Genomic DNA, 10000 nt, shown 5'->3' with positions numbered 1-10000 from the left:
CAATGGGTCGAGCAGCTATTTAGCAAGTAAGAGTCTCGTTCGTTATCGGAATTAACCAGACAAATCGCTCCACCAACTAAGAACGGCCATGCACCACCACCCACAGAATCAAGAAAGAGCTCTCAATCTGTCAATCCTCGCTGTGTCCGGGCCGGGTGAGATTTCCCGTGTTGAGTCAAATTAAGCCGCAGGCTCCACTCCTGGTGGTGCCCTTCCGTCAATTCCTTTAAGTTTCAGCTTTGCAACCATACTTCCCCCGGAACCCAAAGACTTTGGTTTCCCGGAAGCTGCCGGACAGTTCTTAAGTTCGACACTGCCCGATCGCTAGTCGGCATCGTTTAAGGTCAGAACTAGGACGGTATCTGATCGTCTTCGAACCTCTGACTTTCGCTCTTGATTAAAGAAAACATTCTTGGCAAATGCTTTCGCAGTCGTTCGTCTTGCGCCGATCCAAGAATTTCACCTCTAACGGCACAGTACGGATGCCCCCGTCCGTTCCTATTAATCATTACCTCGTGCTCCGAAAACCAACAAAATAGAACCGAGGTCCTATTCCATTATTCCATGCAACATTATACAAGCGTAAAGCCTGCTTTGAACACTCTAATTTTTTCAAGGTAAACTTGCCGGACCACCGCAACACTCAGTTAAGAGCACCGCGAAGGCACCGACCAACAAGAACAACGAGGCCAGTGCTAGCCTTTCGACCGACCAACCTCGCCGTCCCTATATCCAACTACGAGCTTTTCAACCGCAACAACTTAAATATACACTTTTGGAGCTGGAATTACCGCGGCTGCTGGCACCAGACTTGCCCTCCAATGGATACTCGTTAAAAAGTTTAAAGTGTACTCATTCCAATTGCAGGACCTCGTACGAGGTCTGCATTGTTATTTTTCGTCACTACCTCCCCGAGCCGGGAATGGGTAATTTGCGCGCCTGCTGCCTTCCTTGGATGTGGTAGCCGTTTCTCAGGCTCCCTCTCCGGAATCGAACCCTGATTCTCCGTCACCCGTTACAACCTCGGTAGGCCGATACCGTACCGACGATAGTTGATAGGGCAGTTGCTTTAATGAGATGTCGCCAGCACTAGGCCGTGCGATCCGCAAGCTTATCCAGAGTCACCATTGTAACGACCCGAAAGCCGGTTAGTTTTGGTCTGATAAATGCGCGCCTCACGTCAGTTCGGCGCTTTACGCATGTATTAGCTCTAGAATTGCCACAGTTATCCATGTAAAAGCGTACAATCAAATGAACCATAACTGATTTAATGAGCCATTCGCAGTTTCACTGTACGTGAGCTCGTACTTACACTTGCATGGCTTAATCTTTGAGACAAGCATATGACTACTGGCAGGATCAACCAGATAACTATCCGAGGGCGTTTAAACCCGTTGCTCGACTGAGCGTTTTTACTGTATAAATACAGACCTTTTCTATCACTCGGCTTAAAAGCCTTGCGAACGTTACTGAAAGTCGGCGCCGGCCTTTTGCTGTTTAAAGCGCCAGCCCGCGTCGACTGCAGCATGCAGCTATACAACTGACTGTTCTTTCTCCCGACCAACCGTTTGCCTTCTGCCGGTTAACTCGTCAGCAGCAACACGCCATCTGTCTGCTGCAGTTACCCGCCTCGAGCCGTGCCTGCCTGCGTCGGCTACTCGTCTCGACGACTTCGCAAAGCTATAAGCCTACCGCCGCTGGACGCTTGTAGTTTTTCATACGCTGCTCCAATGCGTTTACATAGCACGTTCGCCGCCGCTGCAATAGCCGCGCCTCGGGTGCTAAACAGTAATGCTTTAAGCCCGCTTTCTCGCCAAGTCGACCGAACGCACAAACACGTCTCTCTCACTAGTGTAAAGTAATGCATACGTGTATGATGCTCAAATGTTGCTGTTGAACTTTTTTTGCCGATTTTTTTCAATTTGTTTGTTTCTTTTCAATTATTTTAATGTTTTAAGCTTATTTATGCTACGTTTAAATGTTTTAATACTTTTTTTATACTTTATTTAATATGTTTAAAAGAAATAAATAAAAAATAATATATATAAACTACTTTTTTTAATGTTTTAAATATGTTTGTTTATTATAAATAAACTTTATTTGTATTATTTTTTATTTAAACTTACTTTTTAAATCTTTATACTTGTTTTATCGTTTTAAGCACATTGCGATAAATATAATAAACAAAAAATTGAATGAAAATAATAATAATAATAAAAAAAAAAAAAAAACATAAGCTTATTTTATATGTTTCATTTTATTTTTATTTAAACTTACCTTTCAAACCTTAATACTCGTTTTATTTTTTTAAGCAGATCGCGATAAATATAATAAACAAACAATTAAATAAAAATAAATAAAAATAAAATAAAAAAATCAAACAAAAGCTTATTTTATATGTTTCATTTTATCTTTATTTAAACTTCCTTTTAAACCTTTATAGTTGTTTTATTTTTTAAGCACATCGCGATAGATATAATAAACAAACAATGAAATAAAAATAATAATAATAATAATAATAAATCATAAGCTTATTTTGTATGTTTCATTTTATTTTATTTAAAACTTACAATTTAAACCTTTGTATTTGTTCTATTCTTTTAAGCACATCGCGATAAATATAATAAGCAAACAATTAAATAAAAATAAAATAAAAAAATCAAACATAAGCTTATTTTATATGTTTCATTTTATATTTATTTAAACTTACTTTTTAAACCTTTATAGTTGTTTTATTTTTCAAGCACATCGCGATAGATATAATAAACAAACAATGAAATAAAAATAATAAAAATGATAATAAAAAATCATAAGCTTATTTTGTATGTTTCATTTTATTTTATTTAAAACTTACATTTTTATTTATTTAAACCTTTGTATTTGTTCTATTCTTTTAAGCACATCGCGATAAATATGTTAAGCAAACAATTAAATAAAAATAATAATAATAATAAAAAAATCATAAATTTATTTTATATGTTTCATTTTATTTTTATTTAAACTTACTTTTTAAATCTTTATAGTTGTTTTATTTTTTAAGCACATGGCGATAAATATAATAAGCAAACAATTAAATAAAGATAATAACAAATAAATAAAACAATACGGCTAAACTATAAAAAGAAAACTAAATAACTGATAAATACTTGTAAATCATTATTTGAAAAATTTATTTTGAAACACAACACGATTGATTTATAAATAATAATATATTTTTAATTTGTGTAGTTCATTTAAAGTAGTCTCCCTTTTTGCTTCTGGTTTTATTAGAGTTATATATAACAATAAATTGTGTAGTTCATTTAAAGTAGTCTCCCTTTTTGCTTCTGGTTTTATTAGAGTTATATATAACAATAAATTGTGTAGTTTATTTAAAGTAGTCTCCCTTTTTGCTTCTAGTTTAATTAAAGTTATATAACACATACTATAGTAAGTTAAAAAAACTATAGTAACTTTATAAAACTACTTTATAAAATACATTTGTATAATTTAATAACTTTAAAATAACTATCAAGAATAAAATAGAATAGAATAGCTTTAAGTTTAGTATACAATTGGTATGTAAATTGTGTAGTTTATTGAAAGTAGTCTCCTTATTTGCTTCTGGTTTTACTTGAGTTACATAACGTTAAATAAACATACTTAATAAACGTAACCATCAATACTGTCATTTTAATAAAACTAAGTACAAATACATTGAATTAACATAGAACTTTAAAAAGCCTTCGCTAGTATCTGTTGGTAACAGTAAATAACCTATTATGACTCACAATACAAGAGTGCGAAATTTATTTTTCATTTGATTTTTCAGGTATTTATTTATTTGTGGAAATAAACTTTTTTATTACGTTAGAAACTAATTGAATTTTTCCTCTAACTATGCCTATTATTATATTTAGTATGCTTAAAAGTAATAAAATGAAACGTCGCGATTATATAATAAACAAACAATCAAACAAACAAAGAAATAAAAAAAAATATTTTTTTAAACTTATATTTCAACTATATGTCTTATTTTATTTTCATTTAAACTTACTTTAAACCTCTGTATTTGTTAAATATATTTCAACACAATACGATTAAACTATAAGACAAACAACAAAATAAAATAATCACATTAATAAATACACTAAGCAAATAGCTAGAATAAATATAAATAGTTCAATATATACAATATATTTCTTCCATTTTTAAGTTACTTGTTAAACATATTTATTTAAAAATGTTTCTTTAGAATATAAAACTAACAGTTGTACAAATAAAGAAATTAAAAAGCCAAAACACATAACACTAACTTTTCATAAATTAGATATGCAAATATGAACAAAATAATAACTAAATTGTAAAGCTTTTGTAAACTGTGAACTTATAAACTTATAATAATAATTGCATATTCACTATTCACAATAGCTTTTTATTTAGTACACAACTGGTCTGTAAATTGTGTAGTTTATTGAAAGTATAATCCCGTTTTGCTTCTGGTTTAAATTAAGTTATACAACACATACTAAAGTAAATTAAATAAAGTAATTCACTACTATCTATTAAATAAAACCAATTTACAAAATACATTAATTTAAATTAAATTGAACTTTGAACTTATAATAATAATTGCATATTCACTATTCAGAATTTCTTTAAATTTAGTACACAACTGGTCTGTAAATTGTGTTGGTTCTATTCAAGTACTCTCCTTGTTTGTTTTGTTTTAGTTGTATTTATTTTTAGATACTAGCACATTCAATACACATAATAAAGTAAACCAAATAAACTCTATTAATTTAAACTAAGTACAAATACATTAAGTTAATACAAAACTTTTAAAAGCTTTTGCTAGTATCTGTTGGTAACAGTAAATAACTTATTATGACTCACAATACAAAAGTGCAAAATTTATTTTCGTTTGATTTTTCAAGTAGCCACGCTTTTATTTGTTTGTGGACAAAAAGACTTTAAAGTTTTAGTATAAAAAAACTAATTGTATTAATTTTAACTCAGAAAATTGTACTCTACAAGATGGTGCCATTATTTTTTCGATATCTCAAACTGGTCAAACCACTTTTTTAGCGCTCTAATTGGTTTAAACAGCAAATAACGTTATCTGATAGGCTTGAGTTTTTATTTGCTAATAACTAGAATTTACTTTTCTTTTAAGCGTTAAAGAAATGTAAATAAACGAGTAATAAGTATAAATAGGTCAGAAAGAAAAATAGTACAATATATTCAAAAAAGATGAATTCAAAAAGCAAAAGCCTACGGCACGTGGTATTCCCAAGCGGTCACCCATCTAAGTACTAACCACGCCCGACACTGCTTAACTTCCCAGATCGGACGAGATGGGGTGTGCTCAGTGTGGTATGGTCGTAGGCGTTTGAAAGCGTTTACAAGCCTTTATAAACCCTTCGGTTTGTTTAAAAAACCTATTTGCACTTGATTTACAATCGATTTGATATTTTAAAATTATTCCTTATAAAATTTTAACCTGAATTAACTTTTTTTTTGTTTTTTTAATCAACAGTTACTCCCAAACTGTACTAAAACTGTATTGTAACTGTACAAAAGTGTTTGTTTAAATTATTGTTATCTATAAATTACCTAAGACCAGGACAAGTAGAAGTAAAGTTTATTGAATTATTAAATAAATAAAATAAAATCGTAAAATAAAATAATACAATATGTTTACAATTTGTCATTGATCTATCCATTTATGTTATTGCATTACAAATACAAACATTGCATACATTCAAGAGTATTATTCATCAATCTTTTCAATATAATAAGTTTTAAATTTATATTTATTTTTAAATAATTCCTGACATTTTAGATTACCTGAGATTTTTTTTAATTAAATTAATTTTAGTAATTAAATACTTGACGTTCTATTTTGTTTAATTTGATAACTCAACCATGTTTATTTTTTTTTACTAATTTAAAGAACTATTAAACTAAAAGACATTACATACAGCTTCTAAAAGTTTTAAACACCTTAAAAAATATTATTATTTTAAAGATATATTAAAGAACTAAACAGATATTACTCCTAAAAAATCTTGTTAATAATATATAAAAAGTACTCAAAGTCAGACTCGGAAATATATATACTGTTGTATATCTTACTTGAAGTTCACTGTAATTGACACTGAAAAATTGACACTTGAAGTTCACTGAAAAATCAACCTATTTATATAGCAAAATATTTCTTTATCTTTGTCGTGGCGCGGTGGGTCAGTGGTCTTATCAGCTGACTCATAAGCAGAAGGTTGAGAGATCGAATCCCGCTAGTCGTCACGAAACACCACTATCGTTCAATGTTCGGGCTTCAAATTCTTTGAGATTATACTGTACTATTTATCTATCTAACTAATCTATCTAACAAATGTTGTTCAATCTAGGTTGTGGGTACTTGGGTCGAGTAATGCCTTTGACTTACAATCTGTTGTGGATTGACAATATTCCTCTATCTATCAATAAACAAATCTATCTAATAAATGTTGATCAATCTAGGTTGTGGGTACTTGGGTCGAGTAATGCCTTTGACCTACAATCTGTTGTTGATTGTCAACATTCCTCTATCTATCAATAATGATTATATTCAATATTAAATGTTGATTAATTCAGTTGTAAGAAAACCAGTGCGCTGGTTAGGTTGGGTAAGGCCTTCGACTTACAATCTTGGGGATTATCAACGTTCATCACAAGTACAGTAACGATCTCATTGAATTTCCAGTTGGAACATTGGATTGTAGTGGTGGCCTACTTTGTAGGTTTTTTGCCTAGTTTGTTTTTTGCCTAGTAGTGTTTGCCTAGTTTGACAAACTATTGTATATATATTGTATAACTTTATTTGTATTATTTTTTATTTAAATTACTACTTATTATTAAAGAATTAAATTTTCTTAGAAAAAAAAACTATGTATTTGAACTCTCTGTATTTTTTATACAATACGATTAAACTATATAACAGAAAAATAATTAAATAATCAAACTATTGAATAAGCAGTTAATTAGTGTGTTTTTTTATGCTTCTTTCATTTTTAACTTACTTGTTAACCATATTTCTTTTATTAAAGTATAAAACTAACAGTTACTAAAATAAAATAATCATAAAGTCAATACACAAAACACTAACTTTTTATGAAGTAAAGTTATTCAAAGCTTATAATTATGAAGCTTTTGTATAATATTTCAATTACAGTGAACTTTAAGTAAGATAAGTTTTTTTTTTGTAATAACTACAAAATTGGTATTTTAGTTTATTATTAGTAACTAAATATTTATATTTATTATATTTAAAAAAAAACTTCTATACTAACTCTAATTTGCATATTAAAACATACAAATTTTACCAACTAAGTATTTATTTTTATTTTTCTTATTATAATTTTCAAACATAAGCTTGTATACCTTATATACCTATATACCTCATATAGTAGGCTTGACATAACATAACATTATTTAAATCTTTTTGTTTGAAATAAACTCATTTAGTTATTAGTAAATTACAACATAAATGTTTATAACAATAAAACTAAGATTTAGCTTTTGAGTTAGTAAACTTTGATAGTTTTCTTTTAATAGTTTAATAGTCCTTATTCAAACAAAATTGCTATATATTTAATACACATACAAAAGTAAACTAAGTAAACGTAATTCAATAGTTTCTATTAAGTAAAAGTAATTACAAATACATTAAGTTAATACAAAACTTTAAAAAGCTTTTGCTAGTATCTGTTGGTAACAGTAAATAACTTATTATGACTCACAATACAAAAGTGCAAAATTTATTTTCGTTTGATTTTTCAAGTAGCCACGCTTTTATTTGTTTTTGGACAAAAAAACTTTAAAGTTTTAGTATAAAAGACTAATTGTATTAATTTTAACTCAGAAAATTGTACTCTACAAGATGGTGCCATTTTTTTTTCGATATCTCAAACTGGTCAAACCACTTTTTTAGCGCTCTAATTGGTTTAAACAGCAAATAACGTTATCTGATTGGCTTGAGTTTTTATTTGCTAATAACTAGAATTTACTTTTCTTTTAAGCGTTAAAGAAATGTAAATAAACGAGTAATAAGTATAAATAGGTCAGAAAGAAAAATAGTACAAAAAAGATGAATTCAAAAAGCAAAAGCCTACGGCACGTGGTATTCCCAAGCGGTCACCCATCTAAGTACTAACCACGCCCGACACTGCTTAACTTCCCAGATCGGACGAGATGGGGTGTGCTCAGTGTGGTATGGTCGTAGGCGTTTGAGAGCGTTTACAAGCCTTTATAAACCCTTCGGTTTGTTTAAAAAACCTATTTGCACTTGATTTACAATCGATTTGATATTTTAAAATTAATCCTTATAAAATTTTAACTTGATGTAATTATTTTTTTTATTAAAACCTTTTTTTTTTGGTGTTTTAATTACAATTACTCCCTGTAACTTTATTTAAGACTTTGTTTAAAAGATTGTTGACTATATTCTATATTAAATACTATGATTAGAAGTAAGTGATTAAACTAATTAAAAAATAATGTTAAAATAAACATGTTGTGTTTAGTTTGTTTTACTATTTCTCATTGTTCTATTTATAGATTGTATTGTTTTACTTCAAGAATATTTATAGTTAGTTTCTAAAGAATATCTCATACTACATCAGATTTTACGATTAACTTAATTTTAGGTAATAAAATATTTGACGTTTAATTTAATAACTCAACTATGTTTATGTTATAAAATAATAGTATATAATACACATACATTATAATATAATAATATGTATAACTAGTTGTTTTACTTTAAAATGAATAATTAAGTGGAAGAATTAAAAGAACTCACATTTTTGAAGAGAGCGTGGAAAACCAGAATAGTCTTTTAAAACATTTATTAAATTATCGATAAATATAGAATACAATAGAATTAAACATATAAACGTAACTGTGGTTGCTTGGAAACTAAACAAGAAATTTTTTAATAAAAATATAAAATAGTTATTATATAGAATTAAAATAAAATAAAAGTAATATAAATTATACTTTTAAACTAAATAACAATTCACGAGCAATATTAGCGCAATGTCAGAGTATGAGTTTATAATAAAGGAATTGCTTCCTTGGTGTTGATACTTACCTTATTCAAATAGAATACATTTTCAGCAATCAGGCTTGTATTTATCTTAGCGCGCGTAACACAACGTTTGTGGGTTTTGGCACACTTTTGTCGATAGTGGGCGCCCCGCCTCTTAAGTACAGAAATTTCGGGAATTTTCGATTTTTGGAATTCTGACTCGACAGATCGTTTTTGTTTGGTCCAGAGACCCCGTAAAAAATTTTTCAGCCCATTTGAAGCATGATGAAAAAATGTTATTTCGACCCCCTTTTTTTAGGGGTTACGGGGACATCGACCCATTTTTTGGGAATAAAAAACTCCTAGAAAAGGACCACTTTTCTTCTTTTTTCGAATTTCGACTTTTTATTTTTTTGGAAAATTTTTCTATTTTCTTTGTTTGTTCTATTATAAGGTCGAAAATATTTTTTTTGAGCTTCGCAACGCATAAGGACTAACGTAAGGTAAGTTTTAAAAGATTTTTTTTTTCGATAATTTTTTCTATATTTTTTGTTTGGTCCATTACAAGGTTGAAAATATTTTTTTACGGCTTCTAAACGCGTGTAGATTAACCGTAGGTAGGTTATTTCGAAATTTAAATCTTTCAATATTAATAATATTTTAGTAAATTGTTCGATTATGAGGTTTTTATGGCTCTTCAGCACCCAATAAGAACATTAGAAAATAAAACATGAAATAAAAACATCAACTAAAATGAAAATAACATATTCTGTGAATTACGATAATTCTTTATGAAATTTTCTTTGTCACATAATTGGAAGCTAAGAAAAACCGGAAAATGTTTCTTGAAGCCATGTTTTTGTATGTTAAATATGTGCAAGCTGCCGATGTCAGAAGACTGTCGACAGCCGAAAAAAAGTCTGTTAAGACTCATTGAAATTGCTCCTG

General features: G+C 29.1%; 4 non-coding genes across 4 annotated transcripts in view; all 4 read right to left on the bottom strand.

The window, feature by feature from the left end:
• The window catches only part of LOC145846729 (small subunit ribosomal RNA), a 1808-nt gene extending 438 nt beyond the window's left edge, over positions 1-1370 (bottom strand). Inside the window, exon 1 of the ribosomal RNA XR_014370865.1 lies at positions 1-1370. This exon is cut by the window's left edge and continues 438 nt beyond it. This is a non-coding gene — a ribosomal RNA (small subunit ribosomal RNA).
• A 3880-nt stretch (positions 1371-5250) lies between these two features.
• LOC145846727 (5S ribosomal RNA) lies at positions 5251-5369 on the bottom strand. The gene has a single exon (XR_014370863.1). It is a non-coding gene; the product is annotated as a 5S ribosomal RNA (ribosomal RNA).
• Positions 5370-8128: 2759 nt separating this feature from the next.
• On the bottom strand, positions 8129-8247 carry LOC145846715 (5S ribosomal RNA). Its single transcript, XR_014370851.1, has one exon. It is a non-coding gene; the product is annotated as a 5S ribosomal RNA (ribosomal RNA).
• Positions 8248-9948: 1701 nt separating this feature from the next.
• LOC145846725 (U5 spliceosomal RNA) overlaps positions 9949-10000 on the bottom strand; it is a 115-nt gene continuing 63 nt past the window's right edge. The window contains exon 1 of the small nuclear RNA XR_014370861.1: positions 9949-10000. This exon is cut by the window's right edge and continues 63 nt beyond it. This is a non-coding gene — a small nuclear RNA (U5 spliceosomal RNA).

The sequence above is a fragment of the Thalia democratica genome, unplaced genomic scaffold (assembly GCF_965202585.1).
Source record: "Thalia democratica unplaced genomic scaffold, ktThaDemo2.hap1.1 HAP1_SCAFFOLD_596, whole genome shotgun sequence".
Classification (NCBI taxonomy): Eukaryota; Metazoa; Chordata; class Thaliacea; order Salpida; family Salpidae; genus Thalia; species Thalia democratica.
This window is presented reverse-complemented; position numbering and strand designations above follow the sequence as displayed.